The following is a 24,730-nucleotide window of genomic DNA, read 5'->3' on the forward strand; positions in this document are numbered from 1 at the left end:
ACAGGTAGGCTGCATTGTTGGGCACAGGTAGGCTGCATTGTTGGGCACAGGTAAGCTGCATTGATGGGCACATGTACAGTTGTTGTTAATATTTATTTTTATAACTTAATTCTGCATAAAACATTTAAGTGTCATTTCATGAGATAATTTATGAGGGTGTGTTTAGTGGCAGAATTAGGGGTAGGGCAGGGTAGGGGGTTGGGTGGGGCCACTGGTGGTGAGTAACCCTTGAGCCCTGACTAGTAGCTCAGGACTTTTGAGCCTTGAGTTACATTATTGATTTGTGGAGATTTAGGATCCACCTGAACCTCTGTGGGTTCTGGACAGCGCAAAGAACATTGGCTGATAGAGCCCATACTGACTGTTCTCGGAGAACAAGGTCATCCAGTTATTCCACAATGGGGATGCCCTGCAAGTGAAACAGTGGTCAAATGAGATGAATGAATGATGATTTAATACTTTATTAAGTAACTTTATTATTTGATACTTTAATAAATCAGGCTTTCTGCTGTGCTTGCTGATAGGAGGAGTTGTGATATGCAGGGAATTTGAAACCCTGTAACTGCAACAGAGAAAGCTTGGGCTTGCGCTGTGTGGCATAGTTGTGTAAATCACTGAACTGGATGGACAAAAACACAAATACTTTGGCAGGTAAACAATTCCCATATATGCATGTCATCTGTGTAGTTAGCTATTTGCCTGAAGTTCAGTTTTAAGAAACACAATTCTACCAATAAAGTCATACTATAAAGTATAAAAAAGTGTATGGACAGCAGGGTTTCTCAGAACATCCTTCTCTTCACCCCCCTCCTTTTTATGGTGTAGAACTGTAGGAGGTATAATAACTATATTATTGAACATGATTTTCACAATAGATTTGATCATTATTTGCAGTAACTGGTATTGTATACATTACTGAAAAATGTATTGGTCAGCTGGAAAAATTTCAAAGCTGCTTATTTCAATGGAGGCACCAGCTATGAGAGAATGAGCAAGAAAATAACCAGTGTTCCAGGGTATTAATACTCCTCTGCTAGAACACAGACATAGGATAACATTTTCAGAACGTTCTGTTCTCATATGGGGTCCCAAGTTGTTGTCGGATGTGGATGGAACCGCAGTCACCTAGTTCATCTTTGTTGCCGTAGATACTCCAGTTTGTAAAGGTTATACCACCATCTCCTGGCAGCTATGCAGCGTTATGATTTAGCTTGGTAACATAAAAGCAGTAAAGGAAGGTTGCATGCAACACTTTGTTCACTGCTAAATATAAACATCAGAGAGCAATACGTTAATAATTAAAAAAGAGTCCTGCGCAAATAATACCACAAAAAATAATAATGTATAAAAATGTGAAAAAACAAGAGTCAATGAAAATATTTCAAAATAAACACACCAATAGTGTAAGTGTGTAGTGAAAAAATACTGGAGGAAGACCAGGACCAAATGTTCCAAAAGATCAGGCTCCCAGAACTCTCACCTCAGAGATGGAATAATTCAGGCAAAAGAAAGTAATTCCAATGGACTTCTCCTTCACTTCTCTGTGCACAATCATCAAATGGTATAAACTTCTACCACTAGAAGTTTATACCATTTGATGATTGTGCACAGAGAAGTGAAGGAGACTCTTTGACTCTTGTTTTTTCACATTTTTATACATTATTATTTTTTGTGGTATTATTTGCGCAGGACTCTTTTTTAATTATTCAAGTGATAGTTTGTGTTTACTATTTTGTCCCGCTGCATTTTCTGTTTTATTTAGTAGCACTTGCACTTTTGTTATTCCACAGATTGTTACATTATATTTTGTTATGCACGTAGATCTATTTCACGTCTAGCACATAGTGGCGCGAGGGTCCATTTTACACAGAGAGCAATACGTTGCTGATAAAAAAAATCTGCAATTAGGCTTAAAGTGGGATACTGCCTGGAGAGCCATAGTCTAAGGCTCAGTTCACAATGCCGCGGCTTGGAATCCAACTTGTGAGACCCCAAGTCACGTGACATGTGAAATCCCATGTTAGTCAGTGATGGCTGTTTTAATTATCACTACTGAAGTCACTTCAACTTTAGAAAAGGTTCCTGTACTACTTCAAGGCGACTTCTTTCCAACTTGTGCCCATAGACTTAAATGGAAGTCGCCATCAAGTCGGATCCTCTTCTATATTGATGTGATTTGTATCTGACATTACGGAAGATTAATCAGGCATTCCCTGAAAGTTGTTTCAAAGTTGCTTTAACCACTTGGGATCCGCGCTATTGCCAAATGACGGCATTAGCGCGGACCTACTTTTCCGGGACTACGTCTATTGACGTCGTCCCGTGCACGAGCGGCCTGCGCGCCCTCTGAGGGGCGCGCGCGGCGCGCTCTGTGATCGGCGAGTCCATGAGACTCGCCTGATCACCGATCCGTGCAAGGGGTCGATCCCGACCCCTTATCACGTGATCAGCTGTCAGCCAATGACAGCTGATCAGGTGATAGAACGGACCCGGTAATCGGCTAGTATTCCTCCTCGCGCTGACAGCGCGAGGAGAAAAAAAAAAGCCGATCGCCGGCGGCCGTGATCGGGACATCAGTCCCGATCACGGCCAGCAATTCAAGCGACCATCTGCCTCCTGCCAGTGCCCACCTGCCCCCCGCAGTGCCATCCTGAATAAAATTAAGTGCCCCCCGTCAGTGCCACCCAGCAGTGCCCATAGTGCCACCCAGCAGTGCCCAGTGCCACCCAGCAGTGCCCACAGTGCCACCCAGCAGTGCCACCCACAGTGCCCACAATCTGCCTCAAAGGTGCTTCACCCCAGTGCCGCCCATCAGTGCCCAGCAGTGCCGCCCATCCGTGCCCAGCAGTGCCGCCCATCAGTGCCCAGCAGTGCCACCTATCAGAGCCACCTATCAGTGCCACCTATCAGTGCCCATCAGTGCCACCTATCAGTGCCCATCAGTCCCATCTATCAGTGGTACCTATCAGTGCCCATCCGTGCCACCCATCCGTGCCACCCATCCGTGCCATCTTATCTGTGCCCATCTTTGCCCATCAGTGCCGCCTTATCTGTGCCCATCGGTGCCGCCTTATCTGTGCCTATTAGTGCCGCCTTAACTATGCCTATCAGTGCCCACCAGTGCAGCCTATCCGTGCCCACCAATGCAGCCCATCAGTGCCCACCAATGCAGCCTATCAGTGCCGCCTAATCAGCGCACTTCAATGAAGGAGAAAAATGACCCGTTTGCAAAATTTTAGAACAAACTATTAAAACATGATTTATTTATTTATTTATTTTGCATCTTTTTTTGTTTGTTTAGCAAAAAATAAAACTCCCAGCTGTAACTAAATACCACCAAAAGAAAGCTCTATTTGTGGGGAAAAAATGATAAAAATTTAATTTAGGTATAGTGTTGTATGCCCGCGCAATTGTCATTCAAAGTGCATCAGCGCTGAAAGCTGAAAATTGGTCTGGGACTGAGGGGGGTTTAAGTGCCCAGTAAGCAAGTGGTTAAAGTCTCTTCTAAGGCCGCGTACACACGGGCGGATTGTCTGCCCAACTAAGTTCGGCAGACAATCCGACAGACAGTCCGTTCAAAATTAGCATGAACGGACTTGACCACACACGATGAGCAGACATGAACAGAATGTTGAGAGTTTGTTTTTTGGGTGCAGATCCACTTTCAATATTATATAAATAATCTGTAGTGGCCTTTGCAATAATCTTAAACATTTGGAGTCATACGTTTGGAAAAAGTGGCCTTCACAAACAGGGCTGGTGCTACCACTAGGCAAACTAGGCAGCCGCCTAGGGCGCACTGCTACCTAGGGGCGCCCGGCTGCTGGTTTCCCTCCACGTTTGCATGCTATGCAGGCTGAAGCATGTAACTAACTCAGTCTGACCGGTAGTGCAATTAGAGGTGCAGCACAGCACTGGAGCTGGCGCTAGAGGAAGCAGAACCAATGCTTCCTGTAGAGCGGCCCCTTCTGCCACATGGGCAGGGCAAATGGGTGGAGTCAGGGGTGGAGCCAATGAGGGCAGCAAAATTAGGTTTCGCCTAGGGTGTCAAAAATCCTTGCACCAGTCCTGTTCACAAATAATCTCTACACATATGTGGCATCAGTTTTTTTCACACCTGAAGACAGTGTTAAAGTGGAAGTAAAGGGGGATATAGGGGTGGCAGTCTTATTTACACATTACCTCTGGGTATGCTATCCTCCATTGCTTAAGGTCCCTCTCATCCACTCCCTCACCACCCGTTCCATGTCCTCATCTTCCAAGTTCACCATCTTCTTGCTGCCCCCAATTGGCAGGCACTTATGATGTATTCCCAAGCATGCATACTGGAGTTGGACTATGTCGCCAACAGACTTCCTTGCCAGCATCTTACAGTATGTTTGCTGTGTATGTGGCTGCGTATCTGCAGACTGGTCTGCGTGCAAATGCTGAATAGACCAATGCTGGTCTACAGCCAAAACCACCTACAATGGGCATTTAAGAATCAGAACTGGACCACAGAGCAATAGAAGAAAGTAGCCTGGTCTGATAAATCACATTTTCTTTTACATTATATGGTTGGCCGGGTACATGTGTGTCCCTTACCTGGGGAATAGATGGAACCAGGATGCAGTATGGGAAAAAGACAAGCCGATGGAGACAATGTGACACTTTGGGCAATGTTCTGCTGGGAAACCTTGGGTCCTGCCACTCATGTGGATGTTACTTGACACTTACACCCCTTTGTGGGAACGGTATTCTCTGATGTCAGCAGACTCTTACAGCAGGATATAGCACCCTGCCACACTGCAAGAATGTATCAAGAATGGTTTGATGAACACGTGAGTTTGAGGTGTTGACTTGGCCTCCAAATTCTCTAGATCTCAATCCAATCGAGCATCCGTGGGATGTGCTGGAGAAACAAGTCTGATCCATAGGGGCCCCACCTCACAACTTGCAGGACATAAAGCATCTACTACTGACAGCTTGGTGCCAGATACCACAGCATATCTTCAGAGATATATTGGCATCCATTCCTCAACAGGTCAGGGCTGTTTTGGCAGCAAAAGGGGACCATCTCCAATATTAAGTGGGTGGTCATAAAGTTATGGGTGATCAGTTTGTACAGTATACAGTATTACAAATCAAAAACTAGTATAGAGGCTTCACGGGTCTTGCAGTGGAGGTAGATCAAAACAGCAGTGTTTTATTTTATTTTATTTTCATCGCTGCTGTTTTGATCCACCTCCTCTGCAAGGCCCATGAGTGGCTCTATACTAGTTTTGGATCTGTTTAGATTTCTTTGTGGGAGAGCACCTGAACATTTATCTCAAACATAAAGTGCTTTGGTTACTCTTAGGACTATTGGAATGCTTTAAAAAATATACCATATATTTTATTTGTTTACGTTTATCAATTTACGAAATGCAAAGTGAGCGAATAGAAGAAAAATCAAAATCAAATCCTTATTTGGAGTGACTACTCTTTGGCTTCAAACCAGCATCAATTCTTACACTTGCACACTTTGTACACTTGCACAAAGTCAGAGATTTTGTAGGATTAGAGTCAGGTGTATGAATAAACCAATTTATACCAAGCCAGGTGCTAATGATCATCAATTTCATATGTAGGTTGAAACACAGTACCTGAAATAGAAACGGCTGCATAGGAGGCTTAAAAATGGGTAAGGACCAGCCAATCTCTGCTACTAAGGTAAGGTTGTGGAAGACAGTTTCATGCCACAGGTCATACACCATGGCAAGACTGAACACAGCAACAAGACACAAGGTCAGGGCAGCCATCAGAAAATGTTGGGCCCCTTACACAGCTTTAGACCTAGGCCCCCCCCCCCCCCCCCCAGTCTGACCACCAACATTCCCCAGGGCTTGCCTATGGGCCATCCTACCGAATCCACACACCAGCCACTTCTCCTGTACGCATTCAGCCCCCCCCCCCTCAATCCTGTATATATGTCAGCCCCATCACCTCACACACACCTGTATATTTGTCCGCCCCCCAAACCTGTATATATGGCAGCCCCCCAACACACACCTATATATATATATATATATATAAGAGGGCCAGTATGGTGGCCCGTAATTATGGGAGGAGCCCGGAGGGTATATAATCAGACCACCCACAACGGTCTGTGTCGGTTCCAGTGCAAGGTACTGCACATCAAGGGGCTGACTCTTCTCAGCTCCCTCACGGTCGTCTATCTGTGTGTCCAATCGTAGGTGCACTTCGGCTTCTTCATTCGTGGTCTTCGTCGGCGGTTCCCGCTCATGGTCGCAGATAAGTAGTATCCGAATCTTTTCATATCATGTGCAAACTTGCGGCTTATCATGCTTACTATCCTGCACCCCTTTTGAAAAACCTACCTCTGAGTTGTTGACACTCATGTCCCGACGTTGTTCGGCACAGCCGAGTCGCTATCAGTTGTTCCTCGTTATCACTCGCCATAGGCTTCACTGGTTATAAAATTCACTGTTCTCATCCTTTTTTGAGATAAACAGGTATTGTTTGTATGGGTTTCTGTGGCTGATTGAGGTGTAATTAAACCCACCTGATGTCTTACCTGCACTTGACTAGCCTGGGGGGGATGGGTGGTTGATAAGTGTTTGGTTTCACAGTAAGGAATGGCATACACTCTACAACCAATTCGTATCAGATACTCCTTACTGCCAATTTATATCAGATTCATCTCATACATTTTTGAGCTGATTCGTGTCAAATGCATTGCAGAGGCTGACTCTGCCAACTCACTGCATGTCCACGTAGTTGTACCTTCGAGATCGGTCGTATATCTTCATTGATTGTCCCACGCTCGGACCGCTACACACTCGCTGTCGCAGGTAGGATTTTGTTGTTACCACTCTTCTAAACTCCAATAGTTACCTTATCATGTTCGTTTTGCAAAGTCGCACTTACGCCACCGTAAGTCTATGTCATCTTTCATGTATTTCATCCTTTCTACCCAACGTGGGTTTACTCGAGCCGATCACTTCACGGTCGATGCGGTCAAATCCGACATTCAAGCCCCTTACTCACCTCGCATCTACGGCCGATTCAAAATCTAGTCGCAACTTCGCTTCTATGTTTCGGATCCTCGGCAATCACAAGCCCCTTCAACCGTCATCACCATTTAGTTGATTCGAACCCAGCCATATCATCGGCAATACGGTCAGATCTGTTATACGAGCCCCGTAGTCACCTCATATCTACGGCCGATTTGAAATCTAGTCGCAACTTCGCTTCTATGTTTTGGATCCTTGGCAGTCACAAGCCCCTTCAACCGCCATCACCATTTAGTCGATTCAAACCCAGCCATATCATCTGCAACACGGGCAGATCTGTCATACGAGCCCTGTAGTCACCTCGCATCTACGGCCGTTTCGAATCTAGTCGCAACTTCGCTTCTATGTTTCGGATCATTGACAATCACCAGCCCCTTCAACCACCATCACAATTCAATCAATCCGAACCCAGCCATATCCTCAGCGATACGGTCGGATCCCATATACGAGCCTCTCAGTCGCATCTACGGAGGATTCGAGTTTAGTCGCAGCGTCGGCGCAACGATTCCAGTCCTTGCCAAGCGCAACTCTAACAACCAAGCAGAATCCTGTTGCATCACCGACTCAAATGAGTCAAATCTTTCGCAGACTATTCCATAGCTATAGCCCAGTTCAAACTAGTCACATCGACTGTACGAATTCAGCAGTACTTACATTTGACCTTCTCAGTCTATCCATACATGATCGTACACAATTCTCTCCACCAATTTGCTCAGTATTGCGCACGGTCATTCCTACATAATCACATTTCCTCTATAACCTTTCTTTCGCCTTTCAACAAAGCTGCGTTCTTGCAATCGCTGCAAGTCTTTTCTGCATTTGGCTCAAAACTGCCAATCGTTTCCAGTAGCAACACTGCTGTTCACCTCATACCTACACACTTATAAATCCGCAAAACATTGCTTTCACCTTTCAAATCTCATCTCTAGTAGCAAAACGGCTGCTCTCCTCATTCCTACACACTTATAATTAAATTTATAGATTCAAATAAAGCTGCTTTCTTGCAAATCGCTGCAAGCATCTCTGCAATAGCTTAATACGGCCACTCATCGTCTCCAGTAGCAACACAGCTGTTCACCTCATTCATTCATTCATTCTCACCTCATAATTCAATTTATAATTCAAATAAGGCCGCTTCCTTGCAATCGCTGCAAGCATTTCAGCGAATGGCTCAAACTGCCACTCATCGTCTCCAGTAGCAACACGGCTGCTCATCGTTTTCTCTGTCGCTTTCCCCTTTTAGGCCAGTTAGAACACCAGTTAGTCCACCCTGCACCAGGTTTGGACAGTATCTCCCAAAAAAAAAAAAAAAAAAAAAAAAAAAAACATTGTCGAGGGCTTGCATCTTCACCAGGGGGCCAGCTTTGCCCCAAACAGCTCTTTGCAATCCCCATCGTCAAAACGAAATTCTCATGTAACCTTACTACAGGCTCCCGGTCAACTCAGTTCTCGCCTCCAACCAGTCGACTTCACAACTAGGGCATAAAGTCAGGTGTGTAGTTCAATGGGATTCCCCCTTTCTCTTAAACACTCTTTCACTACATATTTTCACTTCACATACAGAATTTGACCTGCTCCTGAGGCGTTAGCAACTGTCACATACTTCTGTGCACTTCACTCTGTTTTCGAAGCACAAGCCTTCAATACGCAGACAAGGTCGCCTAATCTCCATACTTGCTGGCAGTGCAAGCATTAGTAGACCGAACCCACGTCAATTAACTACAGATCGCAACATTCCTACTTAGTATACCAGACTTCAGCTACCCACCCCAGTCCGCCCTGGGGCGCTCTGGTTCATTAGTCTGTGCCGAGCACAGACTGACACCCGAGCTATCGGTTACCTAGCCAGTCACCTCCTGGCTCACCTCGGTTGTTACGCATTCTTTTGAGTTTTCTAAAGTCACACTCAACAGCGCTCGAGCGCAAACCAACTGTCACTATGGCTGTCGTTCCTTGTCCTATTCTTCTTGTTTCCTTCCGCCTTTCATCTTATCTACCCAACGCAACTATCCGCTCCTACCTTTGCAACTTACCTCAAACATACCCCCCCCTTGCTTTTTGTTGACGCCATGTCGCAGGCAGACAGTGAGGACTTTGCCTCAGCCCTGCCATCACCCTTTACGGGCTCAGCAAGCGGCGGTTTAGTCTGGACCAATAAAAAAAATAATAAACAAAACAAAAAAAAAAAAAACAAAAAAAAAAATATATATAAACTCATAACAGAACGGTGTCGCAGGAGTAAATCCTACCCTGCTGCAGCCAGGAAACCAAGCCTTTAGGCTACTGTTTCCACCACCAGTGGCAGCCCTTCCAGGCACCACTTCAGTCTATCTTCTTTGCGACTACTCAGCTGCACTCCTGGGTAACCACACTGTCAGCAGCAGTCCCTGAAGTCCAAGCAGAGTGACAGCCCTGGAGGTACGCCCAGCCATGCCCCTACCAGCTCCAGTCACCACCGTCATTCCCGTACCTTCACTTACAGATGCACCATCGTCTTCCCTGCACACCTTGTCCTAGCAGGGCATCTAGGAGGACATCTTGGATGACAACGACGTTAACTTAGCATCCCTCCTCATAGCAGTACACAACTTGGCCTAGAACAAATCATATTCGCAGGGAGATGTCTCCGTCATCCTGAAGACCAGAGACCCTTTACTTAATCGCAAGCTCACTGTCACAGAGTTTGTGCGGGCCTTGGGGACAGTCAGAGACATGCTAGGCAGAGCAACCCCAACAGGAGGGTAGAATTGGACCCGTATCTGCACGCAGCAGGTCACAAGTACGCAGGGTGCCCATCCTTTGACTATCACTGCTCATTTTCAGCCAAGGCAGCAGCCAGACTCAAGGGGATCTTTTACCTCCCATCTTTTAGTGTTTCTCTTCCAGGCAAAGACCCTGACTAAATCCTTAAATTAAGATGTGCCAGCTATAGCAGATCTGCCCATGAGAGTCGAATTTCTCACAAATTGGAATGGCATGCCAATGTGTATTCCTTCAGCATCTCTCTCTTCATCTCAGGTAGTCATGGTCACCGCAGCCTCCACAGGTCCTCGCCTCAATTTTGGTCAAATTGGGTTTATAGGGCCATGGCCGTCAGAAATCCTCTTGATTCCTGGGTTCAGTTAGTCCTCCTCTTTGTTCGACCTCTACCCCATTGTCGCAGCAGCTCAAGTCTGGTGCAACAACTGGGCAGGACAAACAGTGGCGTTCGCCACAGACAACCAAGCCAATAAACCAATAAAGGAGGTCCTAGTAGCTGGCCATCGTGGCCTTCCTGTGCAGGCTGGTGCCACTATCCCCACAGCACCAATCTAACGTCCTATGCGTCCACATCCCAGACAAATGCAATAATCTGGCCGACGCACTACCCGTTAACATTGCTTCGTTATTTTTTGCAGGAACCTGGAACCGACCCGACCATGTCTCTTATCCCACACTGGTCGTAGCTAACCTCGGATTCAAACAACACTTTCACGACGCTACCTGCCTTATTAATCTTTCACTATCTCACAACACCCTGAAGGCCTACCGGGCAGCCTAGAGGTTCTATGTCAGGTTACTAGCCTCAAACCCCAGAGCAATACCAAGAGTTCTCCATCACATCCCGGTCTTCATATTATGCCACCGCACACAGTTGGCATTGTCACACAATACCTTAGATCCCACTCAGCTGACATCCAGTATTTCATCCCCTTATGAGATCCTAACAAACCGTCTTGTTCGCCGCCCATACGGTCAAGACCATGTTGTGTGGTATTCACAGGCAATGACCCCAAATCAGTATCAAACGGCTACCCGTCACCAGCGCCATATACCGAGACATGTCTTTCATCCTGTCACATTCCCCTTTTGGCTAAATTCAGCCTGGTCCTTCAAGCAGCCATCTACCTGGCTTTCTACAGCTTCTTACGCCCCAGTGAATACTGTCACCATCCCAGTTGTAAAGTGTTACATAGACACCACCTCACACGCCATCAGACTTCATCTTGCTCCTCAGCGTGTCCAAAACACAATAGTCCGGTCCAGGGGTTGACCTAAAACCTTTCCAAACTCTCAAAGCCTGGTGCCCCGTGTCCATCCTAGATCAATTTTTGGCCCATATGTTTGATCCCTCGCAGGACAGCCCATTACTACCGTTCTCGATTAGTACCCCAGGCAGCAACCAGTTCATTAGTCACGTCAGGTTCCTTTTGAGCACATTAGGCCAGGACCTTGGTCATTTTCTTGGACATTCTTTCGCATTGGAGCAGCATCAGCAGCCTCACGAAACGGGGTCCCAGTCCACGCGATCAAAGATGGGCAGGCGGGAATCCACCTGCTTTACTCGATACATCTCCAATCCACAAGTGGAAATGTCCTGAGCCTTCAGAAACTTTGCCCCGTAGTGTCTTGCTGTACATAAATTAATAATTACCTCCCTACACCAAATCTTTTGCGGCCTTCTCTTGGCATATCGCCCAGCAGAGCAGGGCTCACCGCCCAGCTCACCAGGGCTTACCTTACAGCAGACCAAGGGCACAATTCAGGTCTATTTTATGTTGTTAGTCTTGTGACGTGTTTATGTGTTCTTTCATATCTCTTACAGCGGAGGGCTCCAACCATAAATAAGAGGGCCAGTATGGTGGCCCGTAATTATGGGAGGAGCCCGGAGGGTATATAATCAGACCACCCACAACGGTCTGTGTCGGTTCCAGTGCAAGGTACCCACCCACCCATTTCCCTTCTTGGAGTACTTCACTTAAAACACGTTTCTCTACAGAAACATCCATTTACTTTCTTAAGGTATGCGGCCTTCTCTTGGCATATCGCCCAGCAGAGCAGGGCTCACCGCCCAGCTCACCAGGGCTTACCTTACAGCAGACCAAGGGCACAATTCAGGTCTATTTTATGTTGTTAGTCTTGTGACGTGTTTATGTGTTCTTTCATATCTCTTACAGCGGAGGGCTCCAACCATATATATATATATATCAGCCCCCCCATACACACACATACACCAGTATATATGTCAGCCCCCCATACACACAGACCTGTATATATGTCAGCCCCCCCATACACACACACTTGCATATATGGCAGCCCCCCTCACATACCTGTATATGTTTCAGCCACCCCTCCACACACCTGTATATATGTCAGTGCCCCCCCACACACCTGTATATATGTCAGCGCCCCCGCACACACCTGTATATATCAGCCCCCACATACACACACACACACACACACACACACACACACACATCTGTGTCTACGTCAGCCCCCCTCACACACCTGTATATATTTCACCCCCCCCACACATACACCTGCATATATATCAGCACCCCCCCACACACACCTGTGTATATGTCAATGACCCCCCCACACACCTGTATATATGATAGCCACCCCTCGGCACACCTGTATATATGTCAGCCACCCCTCTGCACACCTGTATATATGTCAGCCACCCCTCTGCACACCTGTATATATGTCAGCCACCCCTCCACACACACACACCTGTATATATGTCAGCGCTCCCGCACACACCTATATATTTATGTCAGCTCCCCCCCCACACACACCTGTATATATGTCAGAGACACACACACACACACACACACACACACACACACACACACACACACACACACACACACACACACACACACACACACACACCTGTATATATGGCAGCCCCACATACAAATATCTGTACACACAAGCCTCTGGCCCCTCCCTGTACACAAGCATCCCCCCTCCCTTTCCTTCACAGCCCCTATTTGTAACTTCCTACCTCATCCCAGGTTATTTTTACAAAGCTGACATGTTGCTGAGATGCACAGTACAGGAAGAGCACTGTCACACAAAGGGTGTACATGCACAGAGGTGGCAGTAAAGAGCTTGATGTCTAAAATCAATGACATGAGAACTGCTGAAACTGTGTGATTGTTTCTATACTGCACAGCATGGATCTCCTTCACCTGTCCTGCCTTCATCTGGCCCAGGCTGGCCCCTCGGGCCCCTTACAGTTGTAACGGCTGTACTACCCTGATGGTGCCCTGCACAAGGTAGTTATACTGCATCAGCAAGGTCTCTTCCAGGGGCAAAGATCTCAAAGCAGACTGGGGTTTTAAGCTGTGCTGTTCAAGCTCATTTGAAGAAGCACAAAGAAACAGGCAACGTTGAGGGCTTGGCCAAGAAAACTTAATGCAGCAGATGACAGACACACCCTGCTTACTTCCCTTTAACATCAGAAGATGATCAGCACAGAACTGGTGGAAACAAGTGGGACCCTGGTACACCCATCTACTGTCCAGGAAAGTCTGACCAGAAGTGGTTTTCATGGAAGAATTGCGGCCAAAGAGCCACACCTCCAATGTGGAAACAAGGCTAAGCGACTCAACTTTTCAGGTAAACATAGAAACTGGGGGTGCAGAAAAGTGTTAGCAGTTGCTCTGGACTGATGAGTTAAGATTTGAAATATTTGACTGCAGCAGGAGGCAGTTTGTTTTCGCAACGGGCCGGAGAGTGGTACAATAATGAGTGTCTGCAGGAAACAGTGAAGCATGGTAGAACTTCTTTACAAGTTTGGGGCTGCATTCCTGCAAATAGAGTTGGAGATTTGGTCAGGACCAATGGTATCCTCAATGCTGAGAAATACAGGCAAATACTTATCCATCATATCATACCATCAGGATGGCTTGCGATTTGCCCAAAATTATTTTTCTGAAGCAGAACAATGACCCCAAACATACAGCTAATGTTATTAAGAACTATCTTCAACGTAAAGAAGAACAAGGAGTCCTGGAAGTGATGGTTTGACCCCCACAGAGCCCCGATATCAACAATATCGAGTCTGTCTGGAATTACATGTAGAGACAGAAGGATTTGAGGCAGCCTACAGTTCCTCGAAAAAGTATTCATACCCCTTGAAAGTTTCCAAATTTTTTCATGTTACAACCAAAAAACGTAGACATATTTTATTGCAATTTTATGTGATAGACCAAACATTTTTTACAAAAAAAAAAATCTGAAAAGTGTTATGTGTCAATACTTTGTAAAACCACCTTTCGCTGCAATTACAGCAGCAAGTCTTTTTGAGGATGCCTCTACCAGCTTTTCACAACTAGAGAGTGACATTTTTGCGTCTGCGAACAGCAATTTTCAAGTCTTGCCACAGATTCTCAATTGGATTTAAGTCTGGACTTTCACAGGGCCATTCTAACACATGAATATGCTTTGAATATGCTTTGGTCTAAACCAGTGATGGCGAACCTTGGCACTCCAGCTGTTTTGGAACTACATTTCCCATGATGCTCCTGCACTCTGCAGTGTAGTGGAGCATCATGGGAAATGTAGTTTCAAAACATCTGGGGTGCCAAGGTTCGCCATCACTGGTCTAAACCATTCCATTGTAGCTCTGGCTGTATGTTTAGGGTTGTTGTCCTGCTGGAAGGTGAACACCTGCCCCATTCTCAAGTCTTTCACGATCGCCCTGTATTTGGCACCATCCATCTTCCCATCAACTCCACACAGCTTCCCTGTCCCTGCTGAAGAAAAGCATCCCCACAACACCATGCTGCCACCACCATGCTTTGCAGTGGTAATGGTGTGTTCAGGAAGGATGATGCGCAGTATTAGTTTTCTGCCACACAGAGCGTTTTGCTTATAGACCAAAAAGTTAAATTTTGGTCTCATCTGACCCTAGCACCTTTCTTACACATGTTTGCTGTGTCTCCCACATGGCTTCTCCCAAACTGCAAACAAGACTTCTTATGGCTTTCTTTCAATGATGGCTTTCTCCTTGCCACTCTTCCATAAAGGCCAGATTTGTGGAGTCCACGACTAATAGTTGTTCTGTGGACAGATTCTCTCATCTGAGCTGTGGATCTTGGCAGCTCATCCAGGGTTACCATGGGCCTCTTGGCTGCTTCTCTGATTAATGCTTTCCTTGCCCGGCCTGTTAGTTTGGGATAATGAATTTAACAGTGCTCTGTGAGATGTTCAAAGCTTGGGATATTTTTTTATAACCTAATCTTTCCTTAAGCTTCTCCACAACTTTATCCCTGACCTGTCTGGTGTGTTCTTTGGCCTTCATGATGCTGTTTATTCACTAAGGTTCTCTAACAAACCTCTGAGGATTTCACAGAACAGCTGTATTTATACTGAGATAAAATTACACACAGGTGGATTTAGTAATTAGGTGACTTCTGAAGGTAATTGGTTCCACTAGATTTTAGTTAGGGGTATCAGAGTAAAAGGGGGTTGAATACAAATGCACGCCGCACTTTTCAGATATTTGTAAAAAAACTTTGAAAACCATTTATAATTTTCCTTCCAATTATGTGCCACTTTGTGTTGGTCTATCACCTAAAAGCCCAATAAAATACATTTACGTTTTTGGTTGTGAAATGACAAAATGTGGAAAATGTCAAGGGGTATGAATACTTTTTCAAGGCACTGTACATCCACAGAAGATCTGTGGTTAGTTCTCCAAGATGTTTGGAATAACCTACCTGTGAAGTTCCTTCAAACACTGTGTGTAAGTGTACCTAGACGAATGTATGTTGTTTTGAAGGAAAAGGGCGATTACACCAAATATTAATTGATTTGGATTTCTGTTCTGTTATTTTACTTCCCATTTTTTTTAATTTATAAAAATAAACCACTAACACTTCAGTTTTTCGAGGCACTTTTTCACACCTGCCTAAAACTTTTGCGCAGTACTGTATATATTCCACCACACAGTAAAACATTGATAAGAGCAGGGGCAGACTGACCATTCGGGCACTGCCCAAGGGCCAATTGCCACTAAGGGGCCCCATGCCTCTAAGGGGCCCCATCAGGGTTGCCAGCCTCAGTAAAACCAGGGACAGTATATAAAAATCTGTGTTTTTAAAAAAAAAATACCAAGATTATAGCTGCCCCACCTCTCCAGTACCTTTTCAGTGTGTGTATGTGTATATTGTGTGTCTGTGTGTGTGTATACTGTATGTGTGTGTATACTGTGTGGTCCCATAATCTCCTATTGCCTGGGGTCCCCATATTCTCCTATTGCCCCAGGCACCATAATATTCTCCTATTGCCCGGGGGCCCCATGAGTTGTCAGTCCACCCCTGGATAAGAGTCGTGCCTGCTTATGGACAAGCTGTACTATTGCTGTACATGATGTGTTATTAGTAGAAAATTAAGACAGGTACTCTTGACTTATCTTTTGTTCTGTTACAAGAAGAGTGGTGGATGTTCTGGTAACGAGCACTTATTGATAATTCATAGTAGGCTGGCAATGCTCTGTCTAGTGATATGATCTGTTTCTGGAATCCCCTCCTGGCATCGCATTCATGGAGATACTCTCAGGACATGATTCACTCTCTGGGTTGCATAATTGAGAGGGGAATAGTGTTCCCAATATAGATCAGAGCCGTCTATAACTTTTATTACAGTCTGTCAATGCCCTTTCAATTCATTATATCAGGCTGGAACTATCAAGACCTGTACTGTGGCAGACCTGGTAATTATTATAAAAATGTTCTCAGTATTTTTTTCTGTGCTGACCACATTGCCTAAAGTCAGACAAATAAACATTATACATATTGTATAGTGCAATCGTAACAATAAAACCTGTGCTGGATTTGTCAAAATGTGGCTAGAGATCAATTTCCAAAAAATCTGTATGCATAAAGGTACCAACATCCCATTTCATTTGAAAGATAGTAGAGTACTGGATAGGGGATTTTAAAGGCACATATTTCAGATCTACACGTGTTATTGTAAAAGTACAAAAAACATTTCTTTATTTATACACAACACTCCAATAAAATGGATACAGACATGTATTCAGAGTCATAGGTACAGTATATACACAGAATCCCTATTAGCGACACTGTTAAATGCTGCAATTCCATACTTAAAATACTGCGTCCAAAAACTTCTACATGTTTCGCCAAAAGCGGCTTCATCAGGAAAAATGGACGAAGTTGTTTGAAAAGTAATTTTTAGATAAATTCTGATATAGATTCTCAACCTTTGGTGTATAGAAAAGAAAGAAAATAAAAATCAATAAAATACACATAAACATCATTAGATCAATCAGAAGTGGCCACATGAAACCCCACCGGGGACGTTTATATCGGACGTAATCTCCCATCCCCATCCAAAATCCCTCCCCTTACCCCCTTACACAAAAAACAAAAAACAAAACAAAAACAAACATATTATAGTGGATTTGTATTGTGCAGCATTGTGACTGCTGAGCGGTTCTGCAGCGATACTACAACTACAAAGAGTGACAAACACAATTAGAAAAAAGCATTATAACTGGTGTGATAGACCAGTGGCCCCCTAAAACGACAGATTGAAGCGGGGTGTTATATACCTTCTTCCACATATACTGCACTTCTCTAGAGACTTTTGTCACAGGGTCATTTAAAAAATGTCAGGCAGAGGAAGAGGCAGGCCCTTCTGCAGGGGTGGTAGGGGTAGGGCAGGAGCACCAGGCTGGAGCCAAAGTGGGAAGTTGCAGAAGGTGCGTTTGATTACATGAAAGGACGCACCAGACTTGGTTGAGTGGCTCACTCAGCCTTCCTCTTCTGCACCCTCCTCATCCTCTCTATCTGCACCCTCTTCACTCTCTGCTGTGTGCACCCCCAAAGACACTACCACCAACACCACCACCACCATATAGCCTCCGCTTGAGTCACAGGAATTATTTTCCGATCCATCACAAGACATTTCCGATGCGCAGCCATTCTTGGCATTGGATCAGGAAGAGGAGGTAGCAACAACCGCCACTCAGCAGTCTGACGACAGTACCAAGATCAGCCCTAGGAGGTTGGTCCCTGCTGTTGCTGCCTACTCCTAGATCTCTAATGTTAGGTGGGGAAGGTGACGTTGATGATGACGTGTCTATGAACATCATGTGGGTGCCCACAAGAGAGGAAGAGGAGGGGAGTTCAAAGGGAAAGATGGACCAGCAGATAGGGAGGAGAAGCAGGCCGAACTTACATTGCACAGGAGGGACAAACCAGACTGCTAATGTATCAGGAGCGAGCCATAAACCATGTACGGACACATCTGGCGCTACCCAGGACACCGGCACATGGCTCCGCAATGTGGGCTTTTTTTAACGTGTCCGCTGCTGACAATAGTGTTGCCATCTGCAGCCTTTGCAGTCGCATAAGTCGCGATAAGCCCAACACTCACCGGATGACCGCCTTAAGAAGGCACATGAACTCCCATCCCCGAGCCCAGTTGGAGCAAAGCCGTCAGAACCCACAAAGCCACACTCCAGGCTCTCACCGTCCAGCCTCTTCTACTTCTCCTTCTCCTCTCTCGACACAATTGTCCTCCACTCCACCTTCCATCATGCCGTCCTCACGTTTTTCTGGAAAAAGGCAGGCTTCCGTGGGCAAAATGTTTGAGCATACTACTGCTATATAAACTGGTGGACTCGGAGGCCTTTCGAAAATTTGTGGCCATTGGAACACCACAATGGAAGGTCCCAGGAAGAAAATATTTCTCACAGAAGGGCATCCCAGGGCTATATGGCCATGTTCAGCGGCAAGTGAATGTATCTCTGGCACACAGTGTCAGTGCCAAGATACAGCTGAGCTGACCACAGACACATGGTCTAGCAAACATGGGTAAGGAAGGTATATAACTTTTACTGCCCACTGGGTGAACCTTCTGACGGCCGTCAAGCATGTAACCCGTGGCACCCCTTGTAGATTTGGTTTTACCACCATGGATTGCATGCAGGCCTGTCTCTTCTTCTCCTACTCCATCCTCTCTCTCCTCTTCGGCTGACTCCTTCTTTTCCGTTGCTATTGTTTCTTCCGCTGTGCCGCCCAAGATCCCCAGAACCTATTCGACATGCTGGGTGAGACGTTGCCATGCTGTGCTGCATCTGTTGTGCCTGGAAGCCAAGAGCCACACTGGCCCTGCACTCCTTTCAGCTTTGCGTTCACAGGCAGATCAGTGGCTAACACCGCTCAATTTGACAGTTGGTGAAGTGGTGCGTGACAACAGTGGCAATCTGCTGAGCTTGTTGAAATAGGGCAAAATTACACACGTGCCATGCATGGCACATGTCTTGAACTTGGTCGTGCATCGATTCGTTGTCAAACACCCTTGGGTGCAGGACATCTTGCGGCAGGCAAGGAAAATCTCGCCCCATTTCAGAAGATCTTACACGGCCATGGCTCGCCTTGCTGACATTCAGCGGTGACACAATCTGCCCGTCAGACGTCTTATTTGTGACTGCCCGACGCGATGGAACTCAACCTTGTATATGCTTGATAGGCTGCTCCAGCAGAAACGTGCAGTTAATGACTACCTGTACGAACTCTGCGGCAGGACAGGTTCTGGGGAGCTTGGTTTTTTTTCACCGCGCCAGTGGCTGCTCATGTGCGATGCATGCAGACTTTTGCAGCCATTTGATGAGATCACCTGAACTGGTCACTCGCAGCCATGGCGCCATCAGTGACATCGTACCTTACGCCTTCTTTATGGAGTGTGCATTGCATCATGTCATTGATCAAGCCATCGAGGAGCAGGAGTAGGAAGGTGAGGAAGTCGCAATGCTGGATGAATTCCCAGGGAGGGCTACTCCATCTGAGACAAGTCAACAACAGGAGTCTGAAGAGGAGTCAGAAGAAGGATGGTGTCGGGGTGGATGAGGAGGAGCAAGAAGAGCATGCTTTAAACCTTTCTGGGATCCCTGTTGTTGTCCGTGGATGGGGGGAGGAGAACGAGGACGGCATTATCCTGGATGATGAGCAGGAGCCAGGCCACCACACAGCTTCCAGTTTAGGGCAAACGGGGGGCCTTCATGCTCCAGTGTTTTAAGAGGGACCCCCGTATAAAAATCATAAAGGGCAAGGACCAGTACTGGGTGGCAACATACTTAGACCCGTGGTACAAACAAAAAATGCCAGAAATGATACCACCATCACAGAGGGCTGTCAGAATGGAGCACTTCCAGGCCTTGCTTAGAGAAATGCTGCATTCTGCTTTTGCGTGCGCTGGCAGAGGAATTTCCACTCACAGAGAAACAGTTGCGGGTACCAATCCAACAGTGCCTGCAAGAAGTGGGTGGTTTGAAGATGTGTTCGTCATTTCTGATATGAGATCATTCTTTCAGCCGACCCATCGACAGCTGTCATCCAGATCCAGCATCAGTGAATGCCTAGACCGACAGGTGTCCGACTACATCGGGTTAATGGCCGATGTGGACGCTCTGAGAAGTGATGAACCCCTGGACTACTGGGTGCCCAGGCTTGACCTCTGGCCAGAGCTTGCACAATTTGCAATGGAACTGTTGGCTTGCCCCTCGTCCAGTGTCCTGTCTGAAAGGACATTCAGGGCAGCAGGGGGAATCGTGACCGATAAGCGCACTCGCCTAGCTCACGACAGTGTTGACTACCTGACATTTCTAAAAATGAATGAGACATGGATCTCGGAGGAATTCAACACATGTGACCAGTAGACCATGTTTGATTCAAATTCCTCATGACAGGCCATAAATATCCGCCACCACCCATAACAATGCATGGTCCCTGTCTTAGGTAAATACAGCTGCATATAAACATAAAAAAGAAAAGATATATCGCGCTAGAGAAAGTTTTTCCCAAACTAGCTGCAACTAAACACCATCAAATATCTCTATGGTCAATATAAGTATAAAAAAGATAAAGTTGCGCTCCTAAATAAGTGAAAGTATCAATCAAATATAAATAAATAAATAAATAAATAAATTTTGAAGCAAAAAAGTATCAAATCAAAAAAGAATATCCCATCATTATTTGAAGTGAAAATGAAACGATGTCCATAGTGAGTGAAACAAGGACACATGTTGACTCAGTCTTGCAGAGATAGTGAGTGGGGGTCCTTACCGGATCAGATGGGCTCGACACCTTGTGAATGGTGTTGACAGAGCGGAAAGACAAGACCCTCTGCGTGGATGGGTGGATCTCCAGTGACACAAGCCAAGACAACAGCTTCCGGAAATGCACGAAAGAACTCCGACGGTCACGGGCAGTGAGTAACAAGCTGGTATGCAGCTCCACCAATCCCTGCTCAGCCTCCATGAGGAAAGACCCAGGTGTTTCACCGATAGAAGGCAGTAACCCTGAGCTTCCCGGCCGATGAGACAAGTGTGGACGGAAAAAAGGGAGAAAACAAACTCCAATAGTGAAATACCGCTTTTTCTTTTAAAAAAAAATATTTATTACTTTTCAATATTAAACGGACCAGTGGAATTAACCGCAATGGTCAAACTTACAAAAAATATATTGCACAAACACAATAAAACAACCGGTTGGATAATAAAAACAAAATAACACACGTGCATGGGGCTTGCATAGCGGGTGATGGTATCAACATATTACGCCCGACATGTTTTGTAATACCTTACGTCCTACTGGGGCACAGGTGATATGTTGATCCATCACTTAAATATACTCGGGCTTGAAACCAAACCTCTCTTTCATAGTATTGAATGAGCCTAAAATTTCTAGATTGCAAATCCTGAGACAACAATGGACGAGGGATATACCTGACCTGTCAGACGATAATTGGGAGGAACTTCTAGATTCTTATTTTAGTACTGCTATTTCCGCCAGAGATAAAATGGTTCAGATACGCATATTTCACAGGATATACTATACTCCTCTACGTCTTTTCCGTATGCGGAAGCTACCTTCTCCTCTGTGTCATAAGTGTGGTAAGGAAGAAGGTAACCTACTACATATGTTGTGGGAATGTGAGCGGATAAGACCATTTTGGTCTCAGGTGACCCACTTTGTGGCGATCACCTTTGACCTCCCCAATATATGTAGCCCTAAATGGTGCCTCCTCTCGGTCTTCGAGGAGGTTGACATTAGTAACTATCGAAAACAATTTTTGCGTTTTCTATTTTATTATGCCAGGAAAACTGTCCTGTTACATTGGACGCGCACATCATTGATCTCCTTGAACAGATGGAAGGCTTTGATTAACCAAGACATTCCAATATATAAAATAACGTATGAAACACGGGGTAAACCAGGGAAATTCCTCAAAATCTGGGGAGACTGGGTGGATAAGATAGACACATGTGGTTCTGCTGCTCTATGATCTGTTGTGCGGTGAAAGTGTTGCCATGGGACTGTTGTGCCCTTGATGAGCTGATTTGAGGTTTTAGACCTCATGCCCACCTATTGCCATCCTTGTGCGTGCATCTGTTCTTTGTAGGGTTGTTTGTTGTTGTTGGGAGGGTGGGGGGAGAGGGTAGAAATAAAAAATACAATTGGTATACGATTTTGGTATAACTGAGGTACAGGGCAATTACTGTAGTATGACTTGCCAATGTTTATCATGTCTTGTTTATATCACACAAAGATGTATACAGTCTGACTTATTATATATGTCTGTGCCAATTATTGTTAATAAAAAACGGAGTTTAAAAAAAAAAAACCTCTCTTTCATCTAGGCACAATTTTAGGACTCCCACATACAAAAGATAGCACAGTGGTGAGCCAAGCCTCTTTCTGGTGCGGTTTCCATGGCTACAAACGCTAAATAAACAAGCATGCGGCCAAAAAATGAAAGAAAAAAGCGTCATGCATAGATATATTTATTATAAACACAATTAGTCCCCCGTGATAAGGGTCATAATGGTCACAAGACAGAAAGCCACAATTAATTGTATAAAATGCCATTCAGGGGGAAATTAGCCCTTCCCTAGAAGGCATATATATATATATAATATATATATATATATATATATATATACAAAAGGAAAAAATATGTATAAAAAAAACTGATTTAAATAAAATACTAAAAAGTCTCGTACTCCATCGAGGCCTGGTTCACTCCTCTTAATTTTAACCAAACCACAATTGTGAAAAAACATATACATAAATATAATATTGCAAAATATTTTAAACAATGTTTATAACCCAGTACTACCCATATCAACCATTATGTCAAAAATAAAACGAAATAATTTAAAACGTATCTTTTGTGGAAAATTGTTTATTTCATCAGGCATTATCAATAAATACATTAATTTCTATGTCCACATTTAAACTGAGAGGCTTAAGACATTTAATTCTATATATTCAACTAATTTCGAGTTTTGATATTGCTCGTCTCTTTGGGCCTCCCCTCCACAGTAATTTCAGTTTATTCCAATCAGAGAGGTACCCTTGGGGTTTAGATGATGTGTTTCCAGATAGTGTTTAGACATACAGCGGCATAAAAGGCCTTTTATGTCCATTGAATGCCTAATTTTTGGGGCCTGTAATGGCCGAAACTTATTTATCCTGTGAATGCCTAATGTACCTCCAGCCACAAAATACAAAGTTCTTTGCTGTCAGGTGAATGCCTGTTGGCTAATTTTTGAGGCCTGTACTGGCTGACACGTACTTCTTTATCCTGGCTGTGAATGCCTAATTTTTCAGACTGGAATTGAAAATCAATGGGTCTGTAAACGTTCTGCTAAATTGTGGAACGGATGCGGACCCATTTTACAGACGTGTGAATGGACCCTATCTGTATTTGACATGTATTTACTGGCTGCTGTCAGTTCTGTCTGATTTAGGCTGAGCTTTTACACTAAAAAAGAGCAATATTACAAAAAACAAAATACACATTATAACTGTATAAACGATTTATATAACTTATAAAAAAAAAAATTATTTTCTGACAACTTTTCCAGTAGCAGGATCATCTCTGCTCCCCCTTCATAGCCTGGCCTTGCCTCTCCTCCATGGCCTTCATGCGCTCCTGAATTGACGAAATTTCGCAGATAGAAAAGAATGCTTGTCGATCACAGATTCGCTTAATACTTCTGGTATGTCAGTGTCCATCTTGTGGGACTGTGTGTGCACAGCTAGTAAGTATTTTGTGGCTGTAAATATGACCTGGATGTTTTTCATGTTCGCCTGCCATTAAAATAAATGGGACCCGCCTCGAACCTGCGGTTTGCGAACCATCCCATCAGATGTTCATCACTATTTGGCATTAAATGTTTTCTTTTTTAATACATTCTCTGTCTTTAATAGATCATAGAAAAATTTTAAGTGTAATGGAATAAGGGCCCATTTAAATCTATGCATGTGTGTGTTGGGGTGCTTTTTTGTAGTGTTAGGCGGGTACGTTTTCATGTATCAACATGTGTTTCCTTTTCGTGTTGACTTGCCTTACTGATGCACACTAACGAGTATTTTTCACTTTAGGATGTAGAGTGGATAGAGTAAGCAGCCATTGACCAAAGCACCTAGCAGTCTGCTAGAAAGCATCTAATATGCTTTTTTTGTCAAGATCTTATATTTTTAGAATTTGTACATCACCATATGATTAAATAGCCAGGGTTAAGGATGAGCTCAGGCGTGTTCGCATGGTCCACGTGCAGAGCCCGCCAGGAAGTCGGTGCAGCGCTGTGCTAATCACAGGCAGTGAGACATTGCCCCAATGCGCGGTTGCAGAGATCGGGCAATGTCTCCCTGCCTGTGATTAGCACAGCGCTGCACCGACTTCCTGACGGGCTCTGCATGTGGACCATGCGAACACGCCTGAGCTCATCCCTAGCCAGGACCATGACCAGAACTGATTTATGTCTCAGAAGGGGAATTTTTGCAGCTTGATAAAGATTGGAGCCCAGCTTAGGATTTTGTATCAGGTCTGCTGGGTTTAGGTGATGCCCCTGCCAAAACGGA

This window comes from Lithobates pipiens, unplaced genomic scaffold (genome assembly GCF_037356315.1).
Source record: "Lithobates pipiens isolate NorthernLeopardFrog02 unplaced genomic scaffold, aLitPip1_a1.2 Scaffold_3, whole genome shotgun sequence".
Classification (NCBI taxonomy): Eukaryota; Metazoa; Chordata; class Amphibia; order Anura; family Ranidae; genus Lithobates; species Lithobates pipiens.